This window comes from Silurus meridionalis, chromosome 9 (assembly GCF_014805685.1).
Source record: "Silurus meridionalis isolate SWU-2019-XX chromosome 9, ASM1480568v1, whole genome shotgun sequence".
NCBI lineage: Eukaryota > Metazoa > Chordata > Actinopteri > Siluriformes > Siluridae > Silurus > Silurus meridionalis.
This window is the reverse complement of record NC_060892.1, coordinates 23,748,669-23,774,554: the sequence shown is the minus strand read 5'-3', so window position 1 is coordinate 23,774,554 and position 25,886 is coordinate 23,748,669. Positions and strand designations below refer to the sequence as shown.

Sequence of the window (25,886 nt, the reverse complement as noted above, 5' to 3'; positions counted from 1 at the left end):
ATACGATAAAGCCAGTTCAGCTGCTCCACCAACTTAATTTGGATTAACGTTTCGTGAACGAACGGCAACGAACCGTAATCTGGGTTTAGCCTACAAAGGGCTGGGGCATTTTCTCTGACTCGTGTAAAGTGTAGCGGATAAATGATGATGCCACTGAACCTCCTCTGGACCCTCAGGTTAACCTAAAATAAGAACTAAAAAGTCCCAACAGGGAAATCCTTTGGGCTGCAATCAAAACACTCACGCCTGTGTATTTTTTCCAATGTAGATCGTTTAAAAGTGAAATAAATAATGAACTCAATGGTTCATCGTGTGTAGTAGTTGATAGAAAGCAATGAAAATGCTGAACATAACTGTCCAGTACACTCCGAACAACAGTAAAGCGAACAACAAGCCCATCTGTGGTATGGTGATGAAAAATTGAACCAATAAACCGAAAGAAAGGGGTCATAAATATCCTTTATTTTAATGTCCCCCCAAGTATAATTAGAGATTCAGTCAAATTCTCCATTATTCGGAAATAAAAGCAATACTATGTGTGAGTTAGTAAAAGATTTCATCATCCTCAGGTTGTGGGATGAGGACGACTGGGACACAGTTGCATTCATTGTTCAGTGAGCTTTCCCTCACAGTCCAACCCACCGACAGCAATGAATGTTGATTGTGACCTTTGATTGGAGTTGTTTCTTTTACTTCTTTTAAGCCCCAAGGACTCGAGTACTGTTTAGAGGATGAAGGCGATGTCCCAGGACAGCGTCTCGATGATTAATCCCATCTTGAGTAGCGTTGTCAGGGTTTGGCCATGGGGTACAGTCAACGGTCGATGGTTTTGTCAGTTTAGCTCAAACTCACCGACAGCGTTGAATGTTCACCGAGGCGAACGTGGTGCTGAAGCCGTACGAGTTTGACCTCAGAGTTGATGTCAGGGAGAGGAAACATCGGCTGAGTTTGCCTAAAGACGCAGCACAAACCATCCAATAGGCCCTGTGAGCAGCCAGGAGCCAGTCATCATTAAAACTCGTGGAAATACAGTATACCTTTTTCTTTCTTTTCCAAAAAGCATTCAATGAAATATTAATTTCGGAGGTGTACATTCTCACCATGTCAGGTCACATTAGACATCACACACACACACACACACACACACACACACACACACACACACACACACACACACACACACACACACAAAACTGTATTTCTGTCTTGGAGCACTGCAGGATTCGGCCTTAATCCAAGTGACAACAGCCTCTGTAAAAGAAAGAAAGAAAGAAAAAGAGAGAGAGAGAGAGAGAGAGAGAGAGAGATGATGGTTTTACATTTCGAGATTCTACACATCAGGACATTTTGTGGTCTTGATCACTGCATAGTTCTATAATTACCACACAACATTTTCAATGCGTGCAGGTGTGGAAACTTCAGCTCCTGAAAAACCGAACGACTTTGTAATGGCAGGGGGAAAAACAAAAGAAAAAAAAAAAAAAAAAAACACACTCTTCAGGAAAGAGTAGCAACAATTCTTTACCTGGGGCGCATTCTGCATTTTGGGTTTACCAGGTTTGGCTTGTCGACTTTATTTGACACGATCGCCGTGTTGTTTTTTGCGCTCTAGTCAGACTTGTAGACAAATCGACGAGCTCTGACGCTTCCTTATTGAACATAAATAAGATAAGACGACGTCTGTATTGGCTGCAAGCAAATCTGTCGCGAGTCGCAGCTGGTCTGAGCCTCCTGGAGCAACGCGCTGATAAAAACGTCACGATGATAAAAGTGTGTTACAGTTTGTAATCAAAGTGTTGGTGATATTTTTTTTGTTTTTATTTTAAAATAAACTCCGGCATGAAACACCTTCTGATTTGCTGTTATTAAATGTTAAAAAGGTCTCGCTCACCAAATTTCATATACTATATGGAAAATAGGTTTGTGGACACCTGACCCCAAGATTCATATGTGCCTTTTTAACATCCCATTCTGCATTTAGTCCTCTGCTGTTATATTATACTGGTTCCTCTCAAGGATTCTTGCTCAAACCATCTCAGGGAGTTTTTCCTCGTCACGGTCACCACTGGCTCACTCATTAGGAGAAACTTACAGGGACTAATTTATATTTATATTTTCTAAAAGCGCTCTACAAATAAATATGTAATTATCTTTTATTTAATAGTATTGATGGATGGTGCAGAGGTGCTTTGTGCAGTGATCTCTTCAGCTGATGCTTTCAGGCAAGACAAAATGAGGCTTAAATAAATAATAATTAGAAAAAAAATTATAATCTGTGTTTTTCACTACTGGAAAAAATGCATTGTGTGCTGGTTCAAGACACAGGACATTAAAAAAGTGTCTTTTATTTACTATATACTCCACATCCCATAATGGAGAAAAAAAAAGAAAAAAAAAGAGAAAGAGAAAAAAAAAAGCACCAACTATTGTGATGACTTAGCAAATTTATTCAAAATAATACAACAACACAACAGAACTTAAATATCACATTGGAGTAATATTTTGCTTGGACACTTAAAAAGTAGCGTAGGTTCATCGTTTTTTTTTTTTCTGGATCACCTTCAAGATGTTTCTCCTCTGAGATTGGAGTCCACCTGAGGCATGTTCCCTCTGATTGGACATAATTTGATTCGTACTTTTGTTTGTCGCTCTGCTAAATGCCACAACTAGAACTACACTATATGAACAAAAGTTTTAGAATGTCTTTGGAGGTGGTAGTATGAAATTTTCCCTTCACTTTAACTAGGAGACCCAAACCCTGTTCCAGCATGGCAATATCCCTGTGCACAAACCCGGCTCCATGAAGATATGCTTTCCATGGCTTGGAAGATGTCGAAGCTCTTGAGTGGCCAGTTCTGAGCTCCCACCTCTGCACCCCACCTACATCAGTACCTGACTTTACTAACATCCCTGTGGCTGAACAAAAATCTCCATAAACACACGACAACACTGAGTGGAACATCTTCCTGGAAGAGTGGAGGTTATTATAACAGCAAATGGGGACTAAAAATAGAATGTTTAAAAAGCTCATGGTGTCCATAAACCGTTGTTGCACACGATGCACTTTATGCGGCGAGGACGCTTATTTTAGTCCTTAGCTTTGAGTTCTGTTATGTGGCTCCTATTCTGTGATGTGGCTCTCTGTTGTTTTATGTAGCACCAGGGTTCTGGAGAAACGTTGTCTCATTTCACTGTGTACTGCCTCAGCTATATATGGTTGAAAGCTTCTTGACTTGTCCATGTAGTGTACGCAAAGATGAAAATGAATACAAGAGAAAGTCGCCAGCAACAGCAGCAGACTGCCTGAAGAGCTCAGAGACAGAGATTGTATCAAGACACTCCTGTAAGTGGCCAGATGGAAGTCTCTTCTTAGTAATAATACACATGAAAGAAATTTTTGTTGGTTTTGACCCCCCCCTCTCCCCCTTAAATTCCTAACACTCTCTCGGTCTCTCGGTCTCTCTCTCTCTCTCTCTCTCTCTCTCTCTCTCTCTCTCTCTTTTGACTAATTGCCTCCTTCAGAAAAAAAAGTCTCTACTGTGGCATTCACCAGCCACCAATTTCCTGAACACAGAAGCACAGATGCACATACACCATCCTTGAATCTGAAGTCCGCACCGAATAGTGTGTTCGTATGATACATGAATGTGTGTAGATATTGTCCATCTAAAATGTACAGATCTATTGATAGATTAGCTCAAAAACTTATATAAATAAATAAAAGAGTGAACGTTACATACTGCATCTACAAAAGCTGGTTCGTTAGGAAACTAACCAGGTGTTTATGACACAATGTGAAAAGACATCGAAAAAAAAAAAAGGCCTGTACTGTTTTATATTACTGTTACACAAATTGCCATTATTAGACACTGCCTTCCTTTTAAATCACTTTTCTGGACTACACTGCTCCATACAGCTTCAGGACAATATTAAAATACACCAGATACAAGCATTAATAGCTTCTAATGTTAACTGCTGTAAAAGTTGATGCGAAATTCAAAAATGCAGCCAGTGTTGAGTGATTAAGACTTGGACTATCTGGCCATAGCGACATTTCATCCTAACAAAAAGTTCTACACGTTTGCAGTGGTTTTCTCAGATTCGGTGCAATTTCTGGCAATTATTATTATTGTTAATTATTATTATGTTGATAAATCATTCCAACACTCACAATACCAATAGACCCTTACAAAAAAAAAAAAAAAAATGTATATATATATAAAATTATATATTTTTAAATTACATTATTTTATGCATTTTAAACATATTTTTATGATTTTGCATTTTGTCTTGTTTTTAGCCGTTTTTTTTTTTTTTAAACAATTATTTGTTGAAATGATTTAAATAAGATTTGTTCTTAATATTAATAACAAAAACTGCCATAAAGTGACAGAAATCGAAATGACACAAGTGGAGGTGCATCTGTACTGTAATGTATTTGTGCCCTCAGCCATCCTTAACAGCATTTCAGACCCGGCGTGAGCAGAAAGCAGGATCTGAATTGCTTATGACACGGGCCAGTTCATGGTGACCGAGAAGCTTTCTCAAGCAGGTTTTGATGAGTGTGTGTGTGTGTGTGTGTGTGTGTGTGTGTGTGTGTGTGTGTGTGTGTGAGAGAGAGAGAGAGAGAGAGAGAGAGAGAGAGAGAGAGAGAGAGAGAGAGAGAGAGAGAGAGAGAGGGGAAGACACATCACAACCTGAAATTAAAGTTTCATTTTAACAAAGACCCATCAAGCTTCATCAGGTCATGATGACTTTTTTTTTGCTTCGTTTTCACAACCCTTAACAATTCTTATTTGCTGACTAAGGGTTTCTTCTTAACTTCACAAAAAATTTGACTTCAACATCAACATTTTAATCATTGTTTTATCAAGATTTAAAAAGATGATCATTATGATGAAGAGCTTCCAAGTCGATTTTCTTTTTAGATAAAATGAAAGGAAAAGATTAAATGATGAGGGAGAAGAAGAGAGAGGATAAAAATGATAAGGTTGATCAAATGAATATGATTTGTGTGTGTGTGTGTGTGTGTGTGTGTGTGTGTGTGTGTGTGTGTGTGTGAATTTGATTCAGACAATTTAGAACCTTGAAACTGTAAGGTTTCACCTGTATGTTCTGAATTGAAGTATATAAAGGTTTGAATTTAATAACCCGGGTGTCCTGCAGAGAGCTCTGACCTCCTGGACCCCACTGAATACCTTTAGGATGTAGTGGAACAGCGACTGAACCCTAGACGCTCTAAACATCAGTACCTGATCTCACTAATGCTTTTGTAATTGAACGAGCATGACTTGACTTGGGCTGTTGTCAGCGCTCCATTTTATCCAAAAGGTGATTAATAATGTTGAGGTCAGAGCTCTATAGCAAGGCCACTCAAGATCTTCCATATCTTCATGGAGCTGGCTTTGTGCACAGGGACAGTGTCATGCTGGAGCAGGTTTGGGTCACCTAGTTTAAGTGAAGGTGAAGTTTCATTCTTCCACAACCAAAAGACATTCTATACAATTGTGTGTCTTCACCTTTAAGGCAACAGTTTGACGAAGAACCACAAACAGCTGGAAAAGACCGTATACATTTGTCCTTAGTGCGGTGACATTTGTTTACACCTTTTACCCCCAGACTCTTCCACACACCCTGACCTGTCCCTAGAACGAGACACACAAATGTACGTTTGCTATGATTGCCTCTTTCACACACGAAAAGGAGGGTTCTCTGAGAATAACGACTTCAGAGCATGTGGGCCAGGTGGAACCTCGCTAATTGGACATTTTAATTGCAGATGTGAATTAATAGGCCCAACACTGACAGTGTAAGCACATTTAAACAAAGCTGTGAGTAAATTAGAAGCAGACGCTATGTTAAGGAGAAAAGCAGATTTTCCCATGGCAACCCGCGGGTCTGAATCCCACTAGTTCAGCACTGAGACTGTTATGGGCTTGAGGGCGGTGGATTCCACCTACGTGTAGGTGATTGCACAGGCTACGTTCGGCTACGGCTTGTGACTTTTAATACGACTTTCAGCCAACTATTATTTATTTAAAATAGTTCAAAAGCATTTTAGCGCTTTATGTGGAAATGTGCAGCACTGTTGTCTAATATAAAATCTGTGCGGTCATGGAATTAACAATATGTTCAACACGGGAAACAAGAGACTACGCCAGTATGCATAGAAGAAACCGCTGTGTATTATGCAATTGTTTCTTTGTTTTTTTCTTCTGTGACTAGATATTGCAGTTCATAACGACTCTGTAACCGTTATAACACGGCACATGACCATCAAGTGCAGGTGTTTCCCGTTTTGGTAAAAACTCTTCAAAGAACTGAATCTCATGACCCATTTTCTCTCTTTAATTCAACCTTATGTGTATGTGGCACATTAAAATCTCCCATTTGTAAAGCATGTGTAGATGTTTATTTTTTTGTTGTTTTGTTAATAATAATAACAACAACAACAACAGGTATCTGTATTTACCATTCAAACATTAAAGACATGCATTATTGCTATTTGATCATGATAGATCACATCTATTCTTTAAATTCTAGTTCAACCTTTGGATCTGAAAAAGAAAAAAAGAAAAAAAAAAAAAAAAAAAAGAGCTAAAATCCACTGCTCTCCTGTTTATACTCTACATCGCCAAAAGTATTGGGACTTTTCCAACTACATGTGGTTCTTCCTCAAACTGTTACCACAAACTTGGAGGCACACAACTGTATAGGATGCATTTGGATATTCCAGCATGAAAATGTCTCTTCACGAACTATGAGACCCAAAACCTGTTCTGGCATGACAATGCCCTTGTGCACAAAGCAAGCTCCATGAAGATATGGTTTACACGGAATAAAGTGAAAGACCTCGAGTGGCTATTGAACAGATTTTGGATGGACTGGACCACTGACTGCATAGCCCATGACCTCTCCTTGAAAAACCCCCCAATAAAACGCCACGATAATGTGAAATCGTAACTCCTACAATGAATCTGATGTGAAATTACACTCGTCCGAGATGGCAGAAAATGAACATGAGTATTTTCAGTTGGATGAGTCAGTCAGAGAGGTGGACTGAGAAATGCAGAAGAGAACTGAGAATGTGGGGGTGAATTAGGAGTACAGTTCAACAGAGGCATATGGTGCTAATTAAGGTTCCAGTATCTGCTCAATTCCTCTTACTAAATATATAAAAATGATTAAAATTAAAAACACAACCTGGGATTAAAATGTAAATTGCAAAATGCGGTTAAAGCATTAGGATGCCAATCCATGTACTGAATTTAATACTGAAAGCAAAAAAGAAAACTGATTTTGTATTGTTTCTGAGCACAAACAAAAACAAAAAAATGGCTTATTTATCAATTTCCTCCATTTGTTTAATCACTAAAAGTGTATCAAAAATCTCCCAATACTACATATGATCAATGCCCAAAAGTGCACAATATTTCTAACATGTAATCTGGAGGTGAAAGTGAAAAGGTTTTGATAAATAATCGTATAAACAAGAGCAACATATTCAGAGATCACAGACAGTCTAGTAAAACATGAAGCGGGGCAGGGCGAGGCGGCGCCGTTTGGTGCACTGCATAAGAATTTAAGAAAAGGACGTGTTTCGACTCCCATTTCCTTTCCCTTTTTTTTTTTTTTAAAACACATAGTGATCCATACAAACTTCTCGGAGTGAAGCCAGAACCTTGAATGAAGCCACTGAAGGATGATCAGTTTTCTATAATCTGGGTTGAACCGAATAACTCAAAATAAATAAATAGGATGGAATGAATTTAAAATATTTGACATTTTTATTAAATATATATATTGTTTTCCCAACAGTGACCTCATCATTAGATTTTAATTTGTAAATGAAAAATGAATGAACGTAGCAATAGCATTTTGGGTTTACATATTAAGTATTGTATCATGTTCTTTACAGTGTGGCTGAAACACCTTTCAGTGATCAAATCCTGGAGCTCCATTAGGAAGAGGGTAATTCATTAAACTGAATGATTCCCTTCAACCAACAACTTACCCTCACACTTCTCTTGGTCCCAGATGTGTTTGTTTGCTGGTGCCAGTGAGGTATGGATGCCTTGATAGCTGTCTGCATCAGGACATGCTAAAAGAAACAGAAGAGACCATTAATGTCCTTGGTTTCTCTTATGTTTACAGGACAATGAAAGAAAAAAAAAAAAAACTTTGAAACTTAGTGGACGGGATCTCGGTTATATTTTTCTGCATCTCTGAGTTTGATTCTTAAAAATCAAACAATGAACTGATAAAAAAAAAAAACAATAATAAAAAGCAGTAATAACAACAATAATAACCGCCAATCTTCTGGGAAGATGTTCCTCTAGATTTTGGACTGTGTGTGTGTGTGTGTGTGTGTGTGTGTGTGTGTGTGTGTGTGTGTGTGTGTAGAGAATTGCTCATTCATCCAAATAGGATTTTTAAAAAGGCAGGTAATGATGTAGATGAGGTGAAGAGGTATGGGGTGCAGTCAGCATTCCCTTTTATCCCAAAGGCGTTCAATAGGTTTGAGATTAGAGACTATAGCAGGCCACGGAAGATCTTCCAAACCATGAAAACCATTTCCAGGTTTGGGTCTGATAGTTTTTGTGAAGGGAAAATTTTATGCTCCCACATCTTAAGAAAACTGATACAATTGTGTGCCTCCGAATTTGTGGAAAATGTTTGGGAAAGAACCTCATCTCACTGGAAAGTCAGATACTTTTGTCCACAAAGTAAGTGTAGACGTACGTACGTACACGTACATACACACATGTACATACGTTCACATACATACACGCATACATACATACACTCACTTAACCATAATGGGCCACATTTATTAAGCTGGATATAAATCGATTTATTCGCAAATTGTCCATACAAGAGTTTTTACACTGGACATGAAAATCCCATCGTTTCACGGAGGATAATTAATACTTGTGCTTCTGAAAACTAATAAATATAACCCTCAAATAGCCTTTTAGACTTTAAATCATATCTCGCTCAGAATACCTTTATACCTGGAAAACATGGTTCGTGTTTAATTTTTAAATTTATTTTTTCCCCCATTTACAGTTTTGAGTAGAAGCCCTTTTATTTACAATATAATGAAATGGTATAGAATTGTTTGTGAAAAAATAAAAGATTTATTTAGAAAAAAAAAAAAAAATATATATAAAGGGAAGGAAAAAAACTGATGTAACATTTAATCTTATGAGGAAAGGGATGTTTGCAGAGGGACGTGACGATGAAATCGGGCTTATAAAATGATTCAGCACAGCGTTTTTTTTCACGAGCGATTTGTCCTTGTGTTGCAGCTTGTTCATGTCCATGTTCACTTTGCTACCCTGTAAAGCCCCTTATTTTTACTCCCTTGCTTTTATTTCAGACTAATTTCCCTCCTCACTTGATTCACACCTAATTCAACATTTCTGAAAATTTTCTTTAGATTTTCTTCAGGTGCTGTTACGCACGTAACCATTTTTATGGGAGCAGAAGTGAGTCTACGAGAAGAGCATGAACTTGCAAATGCTTTTTCTTTCAGATAGTAAAAATTTTAAATGTTTTATGTTTTCAGCCCTTTGTGTGCACGCAGGGCCTTTAAAATACTTTTGTGGGTGTTGCTAAATGCAAATGAGCGGCGTCTGGAAATTTACAGGTCTCTCACACACACACACACACACACACACACACACACACACACACACACACACACACACACACACACACAAAAGCATTTTATCAAGTATTCTAAATCTGTTAGGAAATTGTTCAGTTCAGCTCAAGAAAGCATTTACATTCAATTTAACAGACACATTAGTGTGGATTTACAAATTCTTTCCCTCGCTACACTAAACCAATAAGGGAGAACTCTGAAAGGTGAGTTTTTTGGGGGAACGCTCCACAAAAAACATGTCAGTTCCAGCCGTAAACTTATAGAGCAATACTCTAGGACCTCAAAGTGCCAAACGTGTCCTTTAAGAGGAAATAAATGCACAGCGAGCAAGAGAACGACACGTGTGCGGTGCACGTGTAGGGTAAGAAAGCGTCGTCTCGTTTCTTGGTTTTAAACACGCACCACATTCACTCTCAATTACACGAGATAAAAATGTGATGATTCGTTTGAGTTTAGGGATTTAAATGCACAATAAATACCATTATTATCTTATTATTACTAATCCACCACAGATGCTGAATTTCATTCCAGGCTGCGGTGTTAGGGATGTATAGTGTTAGGGATGTATAGTATACATAGGGTTGCAAAGGGGCGGCACATTTCCAGAAACTTTCCACAGGAACTTCATCTGGGGAATTTTGGAAATGTTCAGGAATTTATGGGAATGAATTAGAAATTTGTGGAAATTTATATAAACTGTATCACACACAAACAAATATAAACATTTTGTTTGGTCATAAGCTGACATGCATGTAAATTAAAATAATAAAAAAATGTTTTCCTTTCTTTATGAAATTCTTATGAAAAGCTTCAGAGATTTATGAAATGATGTGGGTTATGGATTTTTTTCAACTACATTTAAGTTCCCCAACGTCCCTCTCTGATACACATTACTTGTCTGGACTCGCCGAACGCACAAAGCAGTGAATGTCTTCGCTCTCCGAAGATAAATGAAGATTTGAAATGAAGGAAAGGAACATCGCGTGACGTTTATCAGAGCGTCGTCAGGAATTCAGCGAGCACCTACGCCACATGTGGTGGATACTGATGACGGGAAAAAAACTCATGTACAGTCTGGAATTCAGTTTTGCAGAATTCCTTTTACCTCATTATTATTTAATAATAAAAAAATAAATAATTCTAAATGTTTGCATATGTTGGTAAAAAAACAACCAAGGATGTTAATTTGTAGAAGACTAACCTTTTCTACACAAATAATGAAGGCTCCTATCAATAGGAGGCTGAATTTAATACAAAATTATAAGCTTAAATGTACATCATAAATATGGAAAAAAAAATGACACACACACACACACACACACACACACACACACACACACACACACACACACACACACACACACACAGCTACCGATAAGTGAAAATAGTCCAACTATATTAAATTTAATATTACACATCTGAAAAGTCTCATTCGAGCAGCTCCTCCTTGCTCTCTGGAAGTCTGATTAGCTGCGGACAGACGTCTGCATGGCATCAGCCAGTCGAAACATGTTTAGACGTCTGATCTGGGTGGTCCAGAGTCAGAGACAAGGCCTTAGATGTTTTAATTGTCTCCATCCTTGGGCGTGTCATTGACTTGAAACGGCTCAGAAATAACAGTGGCTCCTCTTTGCCTGTGTCGTGCTGCTGCTTTTTTTTATACTTAAAACAAAACGCACCACAGATGAGCCCAAGCGTTCAGCTCATCAGGGATTCCGCCTTCGCTTGAAAATCGACTGTTAGTGTTACAATTCCATTTCCTGTGACTAAATTACAACCTTGTTTTTTTCCCGTTCACTGAGACTGGATCCACAATAAAGCCTAATACAGGGATCAGAAAGTCCAGAACAAAGAAGAGGCAGCAGAACGTGTTCGATCCAGAATCCGCTGCAGATTTATTACATTATTTTTTTTTTACTTTATATTTTTTATGTCACAGTTAATCAGTGGGTGATATTAAACGCTGTTAGACCACAAGTGAGCCGAATACACAAACGTTACAGAGCGCCAATACACAGCAGCAACATCTAGAGGTAGGCATCGAGATGAAAGGGCGTAATAAAGTCACAGACACTAATAAAAGACTGTCGCCTCCGCCAAAGGAAGTCTGTAATTTACAATGACAATATCAGGGACAGTCACGGAACTGAAGATGAAGTGGGGGGCTGCGGCCTTTTCTTTTTCCATTTCCATTTACTCCATGGCCTTTTCCATTTATCAAGTAAATAATAATAATAATAATAATAATAATAATAATAATAAAACATTCAACTAAACCAAATTTTTTTTTTTTTTACATTTTCCTGTTGAATCAAAGCTGAGCAAATTTCCTGAGTTTTAAAGAAAACAATACAGTGCAACTCCCACATGTGGCCTGTGGTATTAATCTGTTTGGATCTTTATTTGTCAGTGTGAGTGAGCAAAAAGCCCCTGAGCACACTAGCGAATCTACGCAATCTGAACGCATCCTCACACAGTCTGCTTAAATACTGAATTCACTGGTTGTGTCATTTATTGTTTAAAAATCCTTGCAGGATCTCAGTATAATGTGTTGAGCTGAAGCACGTACAAATACCTTAAATGTTAGCGCAAGTCTGTGTGAGATAGAGAGAAGGAGAAAGAGATAGAAATAGAGTGAGTGAGTGAGCGAGCGAGCGGCTCTAGTACTCATTTTCCCAGCAGCTACCATTCTCGGGAGAGGAAATGCTTCCAGGCAGTTTTTCAGTTCTTTAATCAACAGTAAGAAAAGAGCCTTTTGTTGTTCTTCTACCACTTTAAAAGAGCTTTCAGTCGTCCTGAAGTTCAGAGAAATCCTGAGCATTTAAACGTAAGTTTAGTCTACGTACACTCAATGGACACCTGATTATAACCGAAGCGTAGTTGTGGATATTTATACTACTGTACTGATGTACAAATGTGATAGGGTTGAGATCAGAGCTCTACAGCAGGCCACTCAAGATCTTCCACTCCAACCCATGTCAAGCTCATCTTCAATACATTTACAGCATTTGGGAAAAGCCTTATACGGAGTGATTTACAACTGCACAAGGGCGCATCTTGAGCAAGTCCAAGCAGTCTACTAGTTCAAGTTAATGGGAATTTAGATGGGGTTTGAACTCATAGCCTACCGATTCAAAGTCTAATGCTTAGCCTCTGAATCTTGCTCAGGGTTCCAAAAGGCTAGAAACCGCCCTGTTTACGCCGGATGTAACAGGAGAGAGAGAGAGAGAGATACCAGGCAGAGCTGACGGCGTGTATGGGGATGTGTGTGGGAAAGCGGCGGTTGCCAGGTGAAAGCGCGCCAATCCGTGAGGTAACCGCGAGTGGGCGTGTGTCCCGGCGTGAGTACGAGGAAAAGGAAAGTGAATGAAAAACTAAAAGAAAGCAACGTCTGTTGAACCGCCTCCCTTCGTCTCTTTCTTCCAACCGGGAACCAGTGAGATCTGTTACAGTGATGTAGCAACTTGAATTTAGCAAATCTTGCGCAGTTCCTCTCTCTGATCAGTGTTGGTAAACTTAAAACTAACATATCGGCAAATGACAGAGGAAGCATTTTTTTTTTTGGCTACCAGTTTGGCGGTGATCATCACCTGCTCTCCGCTCACGCCGGAAAGTCACATGACCACATGTGCACTGCCTAAATTGAGATTGCAATACGATTAATCGTGCAGCACTGGTCGGCTCAATAACATTTCCGCACTCTTTTGAGCGACAGCAAAGTTTGCAACGTGGGTGCAGCGAGAAGCTTCATATGCAAATATGGAGCGAATTGGTGCAGCGACCACCAACGTTAGAGGAGACAGTGGAGCGCACGTGAACCGTTTCCTGATTTATGGAATGCAAGTTGTGCTACTCAGATAAAGGTTTCTATGGCAACCAGTAGTAGAACACTCCTGACCGGTAACATGGCAATATTTATATCTGGTCTATTCATACTAGAAACAGTTTTTTCATAATGAAATATTTAAAACATTTTAATATCTTAAACACTTACTGTTCTATTAACAAGAGTCTCTTGAATAGTGAATATACTATTAAATATTTCCATATTCCATAGTGTGATATTGATGTTAGCTGCCTGAGATTTAGTTTGAGATTTAATCTTTCCTACTCAGAATTACGGCTAAAATGCATACTGCTATTAAATCACAAAGAAAGATAAACCAAATACTAAGATTTTTTTTTTCCCCCTCACTTGTAATGAAAAATTGCACACAAAAAAGTACTACAGGCTTAAATAAGAATGTAAAATAGGGGCACTCACTTCTCATTCGGACCCAATTGTGTGTGTGTGTGTGTGTGTGTGTGTGTGTATATATGAAAGGCCTTGCTTTACATTAGTTATCGCTCTCAGCACTCTTACCCCCAGTCTCATTCCAGAGCAGATACCAAGCTCAAAGACAAAAAAAATATAAAAAATTCCACTCTTTGTCTGAATTCACCTGCGGTGCGACTGTAACTGAGGGCTATAAGTTGTGCTGTTAACCCAGCAGGAGAGGACATGCCTAAAGTGCAAGAGAAAAGGAGGTGAATGAGTCTGTGAATGACTCACAAGAAGACAACAGCTGGAGGGGTCATCGTTCACAGGGAAGAGTAATGGGAAGAAGAAGAAAATGTTATATATATATATATATTAAAAAAATGTCTGATGAGTGAGTTTGAGCTCTTTCTTTGTAGCAGGTAATATTACCACACTGTAAAATCATGCTCCATGTACACAAGATTTCTGCTTTTTGAACATCTAATTTCAAAGTTTAATACCCATTATAACCCTAAACCCAACTCTAACCCTAGACCTCCACTCTTCTGGGACCCAGGAATTAGGGTTGCACAAGCCAGTGCACTCTTGGTGCCCGTCCCAAGCCCGGATAAACGGGGAGGGTTGCGTTAAGAAGGGCATCCGGCGTAGAACATGTGCCAAATCAAATGCTGATCACGAACCAGAAGGATGATCCACTGTGAAGACCCCAAATGGGAGCAGTCAAAATAAGACGACGACAAAGAAGAAGAAGACGAAGACGACTCTTCCAGTATATATACACACTTTTTATTTTATAAAAATTACAGGAAGAAGCAGCTATTACAGGCTCCCAGCCAGCACGTTTTAAAGTCTGCGTTACCTATAATCTGGCAGCTCCAGACTGTCTGACCACTTCAAGGAGCTGAGATGATTTACTTGTGCTTTTAGTGCGGATAAACAACCCTCACTCAGTCTAAGTGGCTGCGAGTTCGTATTGGGAATAACAAGTGGCAGCAAAAGTCAAGCAAAAACACACAGATGTGTACATGATAAATATCGCGGTTTATAATCATCACCAGGACTTCAAGTGCTCTAAAGACTAGAGGATTTATAATGCATATGATTTATAAAAAATTTAGAAGTAAATGATTAAAGAATAGCAAATCATTTGTATTAAAACTATGGATGTTGTGCTATTTAACATTTTCTTTTATCTGAATTATATATATGAAAAAATATACCACCCCTTTTCTACAAGAAATGAATAGTAGCTAAACCAGTTTCAATTCTTTTTTTTTTTTAATAGACTTTTTTTTTTTTTTTTTCTCTCTTTTGCTCTATGCTTGGATTTTTTATTGCAGCCATCTTCAATTTCATTCCACACTGACAAAGTGATAAATGTGAGAGATTTTATGGTAATGTTGTTCTCAAGTATTGGGACCCAAGTTTTCCTGCCATATGTGGTTCTTCCCCAAACTATTATAAGAAAGTTAAAGGCACACAATTGAATCAGATGTTTTAGCTGCTGTAACATTAAATTTCCCCTTCACTCGGAGACCCTAACCTGATCCAGCATCCAGCAAAGCCAGCTCCATGAACACATGGTTTACATGGGGTGGAAGAATTCGAGTGGCCTGCTATCGAGGTCGGACCAAAACCGTTTTAAACACGTTTAAACACCGACTGCACACCAGGCCTCCTCACCTCACCTACATCAGTTCCTGACTTTACTACCACACTTATTACAATAGCAAATGTGGACGAAACGTGAATTGTAATGTTTAGAAAATATAACATTCATCATAAAACGATGACGGGGCACGTCAAAGAATTGGGCAGGCAAGTTATGAGAGGTGGATATGAACGTGCTGTGGTCAATTTGTGTTAAAATGAGGTCAGTATGCAGGATTTATACAGAGATAATTTGTGTTTGAATGCCAATTATAAAAAATACAAGACATCCTGGACATGACTGGAAATCTATTCTGGTTTAAAGAATACCACACAGGGTGTATTTAGGCACTAACTTTTATCTGTCTCAGCAGACGCGATGTGCAAAATCAATGTAATCGATATTGACTTTGGTCACAGAAACTGTGTGTATGGTTTTTATTCGGTGTTTGCCCTCAAATCGTGATAATTTACTCGGAAAATGTCATAATGGGGAAATTCCAAATCATAATTGGACTTAAAACAATTTTAATATAATATTGGAAATATAAATTGAAAAATGTTTATTATTTGTTCTGAGACCAAAAAATAAAAACAGAAATAAATAAGCCATTGTTATACCCTGAGGCTGAATTTTGTAAAAGATATCAACGATAAATAAACAAATGTCTAATTTCTCTGAAGAATCTGACTAAACCAAGGTTAAAGTGATTCCCATTACTTCAGGTGTTGTTTAAAAGCTAACAAAGGGCTTGTTATCAATATAGTTGTGTAATTGTTAAATATTTAGATTCGGAAATGCAGATTTGTTCATGAAAGAATGTGAACATGTGACCAGCATGCTCTCTGTATATTTTAACTTGAGGAGAAATGCAAATTAGGACCACTGGTGTTCAAACACAGCATTTGCTTTACATGCACAGTTAACAGGATCTAAAAGTTTATCACACATGTTCATGTTTTTTTGTACTGTCATGCATTTTATTTCCTCTAGTAACACAAAGAAGAGTTGTATAAGCTGCAGTGGAAACCACAGACCGGGTCTCCAACATGTTCTATACAGACCAGTTTAGTTGTGAAAATATTCTCACAGGATGGCTGGTGGGGGGTGCGTGTATCCTTGTGCAGTTTCGAGGGCTTTATTGACTCATTAGCTAATGGATCTCCACTTATTATACACATGGGGTTTGGAGAATGTGAACTTGCCATTGAGATTCATTTTAGAAACCAGTCATATTTTCGGTTACAGGTTGCAATTATTTTTTCCCTTTTCTTCGCCAGAAGCTGTCTGTCTCTTTGTTATTATCATTGCTTGTTTTTTATTCTCACCTCCTCCACAAAATAAACGTTCAAGGGTTCACTTAACACTTGTTTTAACAGGTGAACTTGCTGCAAGAGCGAAAAAAAAAAAAAAGTAAAATCGTGCCTTATGTAAATTTAGATAGGGGGTCTTAAAGGGCAAAACACAAATAATACAGTGTCAGATCTGTAGATATTTCCCCACGTTTTTGCGACCCGGTAAGAACACACAAACAGGTAAAAGGACAGTACAAATCATCCTCACAACAGACAAACTATCCTGTGAGGAAAAACATCACTTACCATCATTACAGCTTTAAGAGTCCTGAGTGATGCCACGAATAGGTCTCTTCATGGAAAAACCTCAGGAACAGCACATACTTTAATTTTGCATGCTCTGGCTCTCTGACCTTTGAAATGCAAAGATAAAGAAGAAGAAGGAGGAGAAAAAAAAGACAATGCAAAGAGTTAAAAAGGCATTGAGCTATAAAAAGGGGCATAATTTTGCCTCTATGAATGTACCCCCGCTATGAAACCCTCCTATGAACGTACTGTCCTGTATAAATCACATAGCAAAGGAGAGCTAATGGAAGCACATGTAAACTTCAAGCCAGACCCTTTAGCATGAAATTGCTAGCAGCTGCCTTCTATTCATCTCCATGTGGCTCGTTCACTTATGGTTTTTAGGGAACAGCTGCACAGATAAAAGAAGAGGACTAAACAAACACTGTACAATGAACAGCAAACACCAAACTCCACAAGCGAGCCTCCCTGGACGTGTGAACACTCGCTGCTTGTCCCTACTCTTGAAGGTCCCTTTTCTATATTTCATTTGCCATTTTCGGCGTCCCGCATAGACCCCTATACCCCCACCCCCATCATAACCCACCCCGAGCAGCTCAACCACCCTGAAAAGCAGTGACAGTGCTCCTTTGTTCAACCCCTGCCTCTCGGTACCCACAATCCCCCGTTCTACCACCCACCACCATCCGTCGTCCGCCCACTGGCTGAGACGTAGGCCTTGACAGAAAGGTTTGGGTAAGAGACGGAAAGAGAAGGAGAGAGAAACTGAAACGGTGGCAGGCAGCAGGAGGAAGAGACAAAGGCATGCTATTTTTTTTTTTTCCACTATTCCTGTACTTTTTCTGTAGACTCAGCACAAAAAAAAAAAAAAAAAAACCAGAGGGGGGGTTCAGAAAAGGGGCAGCAGTCGTACAGACCTGCACATCCAGCTGAGATACACAGCCACCAGATTATGAGCTCTCTTCAATCTTCAATGCTGTGAATTTGAAACGGTTATATTTAAACCTTCGCCTTAAATCACTCCATCCATCCAACACCCCCCCACCCACACACACACACAAACCTCAGTTTATATACACAAGTGTTGCAGTGTGTGATTTAAAATGTGTTGACATTTGCAAAAAAAATATATTTCTGAAACCCTTTGATGTCCCTTGTTTTGAAGGCATGATGTTAGAATGATGATTAAAAAAAAAGACATTTGCTTAGCATGAAACAATTATGAACACAAACTCTTGGACTAACGGGCTGTGCTTAACTCTATTATATTTTATTTTTGGCATCTCAGGATTAAAATAAGTAAAAACATGCTCAATAATCCAATTTATCAAACCCATTACAATCGAATACAGAGAAATATTCCTTGAATTTACTTCTATCCCAGATATTTTACTGGCTATGGTGATTTTGTTGCAGTATGGATTCTTTGTTTATTTTCAGCATCTAAATAAATGTCACAGATCTCATCCTGAAGCATTCTTCATTCATGTGTTTAATTAATACAGCGCCTTTCATACCCCCAAATTCACTACACAAAGCATGTAACACATAGTAACACACACGGCAGCTGCCATCAAACCAGTCGCTGATCACCGCCATTCCCAACAACCAGTCAGATTTCACAGTCGTTCCCAACAACCAGTCACAGCTTGTTTACCACAGTTCCCAACAACTAGTTGATCGCTGTTATACCCAGATCACTGCTGTTTCCAACAACCAGTATATAATCGCTGCCATTTCCACCAACGTGTCCCTGATTGCCACCGTTCCCAACAACCAGTCACTGATTACCAGCCACCGTTCCCAACAACTGCCTAGTACCATCGTATGCAATCTGATAAGCCACTGATCATAATTAATAAATGTATATGCAAATTAATCCATAAGGCCATATGGCAATTTCTTCCTTTAGCTGCTTTCATCTGAAAATGGTTAGTAACACTAAAGTACATCCTTCACCCAAATCTGGTTGTTTGATTCATATTTGCAACTGGAACAAAACACATTTAAATTCAATTTTTAAGTATGTTTTACAAAGAGGAAGACGATTCAGAAATGTGAGATGAAATGTTTAATCCGTGTTGGCATCCTTACCTCCATCCATCTTCTAAAACTGAAATCACACAATAAGCAACACTGATTATTTTGCCACAGATGTAAATAAACGGCTTCAATTGATCTAGAACCCTGCAGGTGTATAAAAGCTTAGTTTAAAGTGCACTCGGGTGGAACAAACAGCCTCAAGTTACACATCTGCATTAGATATTCAAAAATCTTTTCCCCCCTCCCTGATTACAGACTGACTGCTGTCATACAAAAACTAACCTCAATAAGCCTGAAAGAAAAAAAAAAAAAAAAAAAAAAAAAATTATACACAAAGTGGCATTAGAATCATGTGGAATTCAGCTGACTGAAAGCTTTAGCTCACCAAGGTTTTTAATAAAAAGGTTTTTTACATATAGATGCATAATTGTGTTGAGGTTTTTTTTTAAAGAACACATTTATTTTTTTATGTATTATTTATTTAGAATTTTTTTTATATGAATTTGCCTTTTATATATATATATATATATATATATATATATATATATATATATATATATATATATTAATATTTAAAATTATATATATATATCATTATTTTATTTTATAAAACAAACAAAAATAAAAATAATAATAATTTGCCACTTTCTCTGTGCTCTTGCAGAGTTCACACAAGCAACTTTCTCTTTTCTAAATGTTCTACATATTTTCAAGGCTTTCTGTACCAGTGCTTATTTGTTTATTTCCAAATCATGTATCACACCTTTAAAGCTGACAATCAATCAGTTTTATACATATTAATACTACTACTACTGCAACTAATATTATTATTATTATTAATAATACACAATTAACCAAAAAAATCTAAAATACTCAAATAATTATAAAAAAAAAAAAAAAACAAATTATATATATATATATATAATCATATTATAAACATTATTTCACTATATAAGATTTACATGATGCAACTAAATTTAAGGTATAGTAATAAATGTAGAGTAAAACAATTAAAAAGTAAACCATGAACATATTTAACAAAAAACCTCATATTCCAAATGTTGTTATTTATATAGTGTTTGTTTTATTTTGTAAGGGATTAAAAAAATTAAATGAAATATATGACATTTAGAAGCCACCTTTGACATTTTATAAAAATACAAAAATATATATTTTTTTTTCATTTAGCTATATGCATGATACTGCCTGCCTACTGACTTCCTCTTGAGCAAACAGCATCAAAACATTTTCCAAAATGTCACTACTTTGATCAGACTCTTCCACCACGTGTTTACAGTTATTGATCTATAGAATTGATACCGGCTTACAAAAACACAGCACGGCCACGCAAACTGCGTCAAGGCTACAGATTCTGGGTGCTGGAAATCCCTGGGATAAAGGATAAAGAGTGTTTCATGCCGGTCAGTCCGGCTAGTTTATGGGAGCTGGATTCTTTCGTTTGTCCGCTCGGACACAAAGAAAAATGGTAGTGCTTCAAACACAGACACTTGTAATGTTCAAAGGCTCTAGAGCACTTCTTTAGTTGGAGTGTAGGAAACCGATCCCACCAGGGGTCAATTCATTTCCTCCTCTGACCAACCTTCCGTTACAGTTCTCTGGATTTCGCTCGAGTGCAAACGCACTCGAAATAAAAGGACTGTTTAACATGAATTAGGAGGTGATCGGGAAGAAAAAAAAAAAAAAGACCCGGGGGATTTAGGATGCACTCGTCTCCAGAGATTAACCAGTCCAATACCTCCATTCATGACGCTGGAGCTTCATGAGGGTTCACGAATCAAGTGGCCTCTTGGGAGCTCGGAGTTTATTGTTCCGACGAAACAAGATTTTTCGGACAAACCGATGTCCGAATCTAAACAAAGAAGTCACGTTAGCCACGCAGACACGCACCAGAGCTGAATAATAAGGGTTATATTTTACACTTCGGGTCGCTGAAGGAATGCGTGTACCAATTATGAGGTTAATTCTCGTGATTTGATCTGTGGATGCATTGCAACAAAAAGACAATATATCTTTTTTCAGTAATAATTTAATACATAATCCATTCAAATGAGATAGAAAATGATTAAATTACGAACACGTCATCAGATTCGATGATTGCAGGAGTTTGGGTTTGAATCGTAACAATGGGGCGGGTAATTTTTCCTCTTTTAAACTTTTGTTCTATTAAATGATCTAAACGATCTCCTGAAAGATCAGAGGTGTCACTATATTAGTCAACCTCATCAAATAAATGAAATAATCACCTCGCCAGCATCTGTTCCGCTTTGATGGAGTCTGGACCATTTGTAAAATCTCAGCCACTTGCTTTACTCTTTAGTTTTAAGGTTTTTTTTTTTTTAATGCGAACAACAACGTTTTGACTCGTCATATTTGATTCGTTTCAAAATCATGGCGATTTTAATCGTCATCTGAGGAGAAGGAAGGAAACTGGGACTCGATCCAACTCATTGGCTTGTGCTGTGTGAAGCACCCCCTCAGGCTTTGGCACTGAAATAAGCTCTTACAAGTAACTTTTTTTTATTCTAGATAAACATCTTTTTAGAACAGATTAGAACGACTACTGATCTAAGTCCAGATGTTTCCAGATGCTTCACGCTAGGTCGGACGTCGCTTATTGATCAGCATCTAACAGAACACAAAAAAAAGATTCAAAGAAATAAAACAAAAAATGTATAATAATAAAAATAATAATAGAAATTCGTATTTCCTGACATAAAGAAATGAAGCAGATGTTCACTGACTGACAGAAAAACTAAAAAATTAATAATAAAATAAAATCATTTCTTACAGTAGTTCACTGGTGCCAGAATAATAATTGATGCAGCTTTATATGATATAAAGATGAGTAGATGATCCTTGTCACCAAACGTTTTGAACAAAGATGAATGAAATAAAATCTACACACATTTTATTTAATGATTCATGGAGCAGGGAAGCTTATCAAACAAAAAAAAAAAACTGACCCTAACAGTGGAAAATAAATATAAAAAATAAACCCTCCTCATGTTTAGTAGAGACCTGCACACCTCGTCTCTTTTCGGCTCTTCACTCACTTCATCCAGATGGTAGCGGGACGTATATATTAACCGCCTCAGTAACTGTACACCGAGGCTAATGGGCTGCATCATGGTTCAGTCCACACAGACATTTATATTAAACTGCATGAACAGCAGCGAGCGGCTGTCACCACGGCCTGAGGTGGTTTCTCCGACATGATCATATGCTGCAATAATTACACCCTACAAGCTCCTGATTAACACATTCATGAATATTACAACGCATTGTTTCTCCTTGTATGTAGGGTTGTTTTTTTCTTTTTTTGGGGGTTAGCTTAAAATTCTTTCTTTCTTTTTTTTTTCCTCTTACACAGAAAAACCTCAGGCTGACATTGAGACATGTTGAGAGCAGGACATTTGGTTTAACCCATCCTTGCTCAGCTATGCAGCCTCCACAGCACACGAACAAAATCACAATAGGACGAGCTGAAAAACTGGAAGGTTTATGTCGTCATGGTGTGTTAGCCTAAGCCCTCTTAAGTAAAGGAGAGGGTGGGTGGGTGGGTGTGTGTGCGCTAAGCTTACTAGAGGAGAGCCATGCACCTGGAGCAGGGATGGGCATTTCAGGGGTCAAGGCTCACAGCTCACATGGGGTGCCGACTAAACAGGCCTGTGCTCCCAGACAACCCCTGCGGCGAGTATACAGAACCCTTTCACTTTTCTCCCCCCCCTTCTCCGCTCCTTCTCCCTCGCCTCCTCTGTCTCTCACGCTGCTTTTTTTTTTCCCCTCGCCCTCTCTAATCCATAACCACTCAAACGGCCAGCGGGTTGATTATGCTCGTCGTTCCTCCACCATCTCTAGACGAATAAAGATTCGAAAACAATTAACCTCTTCCGAGCCAGACGGTTTCCCCGAGGGAACAGAAAACAAAAATACGCCAACCCGTGAATAAAAAATAAAAACCTGTAGAAAATCTGTAACTAATCTCTCAATAGGTGAAAGTAAAAAAAAAAGAAAAGAAAAAAAAAAAGGAAGAGTTGGATGCAGGTGCAGAAGCACACAAATTTGATCTAGGCACAACCTGCTGTATTTTTATATACTTTAGCTGATGGTTTAAGGGAAATTCATTCGGATTGTACTGGTTGTCAAAATTACAGACAGGTAATTATATGACCCCAGTCATGTACGACTTGGTGTCAATCGTCAGGTCAGGTCGAACCTTTGGCTGTGGATAAACCGTCCTTGTGCGTGAGTGGGCCTCCTATTCGCTGGCAGGCAGAATGCCTCAATGGATGTGCGAAAAAGGAAAAAAAAAAAAAAAAACAGCTGGTTGCTTCTATTGAACCTTTTATGACGTTCCTTCAAAGGATTAAAGTAGAGGAGGGGATTTGGGGAGGGTGTTTTTTTGTCTTATGTTGTCTTTCCCAGTGCTCTTACACTCAACAATGACTGCTCAAGCAAATAACACCACGCACGCTACACCTAGGGCTAAACGTTACGACCGTGCGTGCCTTTAAAAACACAAAAATCTGTTTCATCCCGAATATTAAGAAATATCTGCACTATAAAGGGAGCACACATAAATCATGAGAGACATAGAATAATGAGGGGTCGAGGCAAACACAAGCATGTCCAATAAAGTTCTACTATATTCTATAAAAGTGCAATACAAAACAATACAAAAGTTTTCGATGCACAGCTTGATGACCAGGCGAGCATGGCGAGCATGCTATGATCTTTATTGCAGGACAAATGGAAGCTGCGGAACGTACACCAGACAGACCGGGACTGCTGCCCTGCAATTTTGTATGTGCATGCTAAAACTGGCACGAAAGGAGAGAAAAAAAAAGAGAAAAGGAAAAAAAATGAGGTTCTCTCCTTCACTCTCTCATGTATGGAGACAATGTTGCCTTTCATGTTTTCATGAGGGTGTTTGCTTGTTCATCGCTCCCTTCCCCGTCACTTACAAGAAGACAGTGTAGTTCAGGTTTCCTGTGCGTGTGAGAGAGAGAGAGAGAGAGAGAGAGAGAGAGAGAGAGAGAGAGAGAGAGAGAGAGACACTACGGCCTAGTAAAACTTAGCCCCCAACAAACATTGCGTGCCACTCCTTGATTGTAGAGTGGAAGAGATGCAGGAAATAAAGGTGGTGGTGGTGCCATGGAGAAGGGAAAAAATGAGAGAGAGAGACAGAGGGGAGGGGGGCAGAAAAAGATAGAGAAAGATAGACAGAAAGTGCAATAGAGAGAAGGGAGGCAGAGAGAGAGAGAGAGAGAGAGAGAGAGAGAGAGAGAGAGAGAGAGAGAGAGAGCGCAGGCACTGATCCAGACTGAATGAGACTGTTGATCATTATGTCTAGCCTTCAGGTGTGTGTGTGTGTGTGTGTGTTAGGGGGAGGTGTGGGAAGCAAAAGAGACAGACAAAGACCGATGCGGTACATTGGCAGGCTTGCGCGCGTACACACACACACACACACACACACACACATACATACATACATACATACATACATGCCATGCATCCACGCACGCATGCGCACAAACGCTCACACTCTCAGGATGGGTGGCATTAAAGCTACATTTAAAAATGAATAAATAATTAAATAAATACAATAAAATAAATGTACATGTGTGCGTGTAGTTAGATAGATAGATAGATAGATAGATAGATAGATAGATAGATAATTTTTTCCCTCTCTTTCTTTTTGGTATTTATTTTTTTGTCCTTCAAAAACACGCCAAATTTCACATTTTAATTTTTAACACAATTCAGTTCAAAAGTAAATATAAAATATAAAAGTGACTACGAAATGTCAAGGGTCGTTAAAAATCCTATTCAAGCTATTTGTTGTAATAAATAAATGAATAAATAAAATATAGTACATTATAGTTTATATATTTATTGTATTAAAAATGACAATAATAAACTGACGTAAAAAAAGTGGGGTGATGTCGCAAACTAATAATAACCGAAATTAATATGCAAACAGGTGCTGAGTTTAAACGATAGACAACATTTATATTTATAATAATAATATTACTTTTATAATATTATAATTACGAGCGGTTAATTTCGAATTGTTTTCTATTTATTTTATTTTATTTGATTGAAACGAGCGCGCGAGCTCGAGTTACCTCAGGAGAGTTTGATTGACAGCGCCGCCGGAGTGACACTTCAGACCAAACAAAAGACTTTGAATAAAATAAAAAATAATAAAAAATAAAAATAAAATGAAATGAAGAATTAAAACCCCGGTCCCGGTGATACTGACCGCTCTGTGTGGACCCCGAGTCGTCGTCCCGAGGCAACGAAAAGTCCGTTTTGGTGAGAATAAACCCTGGTAGAGGATGAGGAGGTTGATGATGATGATGATGATGCGGCGGCGGTGTGAGAGAGTTCGAGTGTGTGTGATAGAGAGAAAGAGAGAGAAAAGGAGAAAGAGAGAGAAGGGAAAAAAAAGTTGCGCGCGCGCCGCCGTCTCTCTGACACTTTGAGCGCTTTCTTGCGCTCGCGGACTGAACGCGGTGGGAAAGAGTGGAGGCAGGCGGTCACGTGACCCGCGTCGTGTGGCCCCCATTGGTTGAGCGCGGGTGCACCAAGAAAACTCGCTTTTGGCTCGATCCCAAACGGCTTCCTATTGGAAAC

General features: G+C 38.5%; 1 long non-coding RNA gene across 2 annotated transcripts; it reads right to left on the bottom strand.

Moving 5' to 3' along the window:
• Nucleotides 1-439: 439 nt before the first annotated feature.
• LOC124390799 lies at nucleotides 440-25,748 on the bottom strand. 2 transcript variants are annotated; one of them, XR_006926859.1, is made up of 5 exons: nucleotides 25,513-25,748; nucleotides 17,184-17,290; nucleotides 8,015-8,101; nucleotides 1,101-1,251; nucleotides 440-984 (listed from the first exon to the last, which is right to left on the bottom strand). It is a non-coding gene; the product is annotated as an uncharacterized LOC124390799 (long non-coding RNA). The 2 variants fall into 2 exon arrangements; XR_006926858.1 differs by having other exon boundaries at nucleotides 440-1,251.
• Between the last annotated feature and the right edge of the window lie 138 nt (nucleotides 25,749-25,886).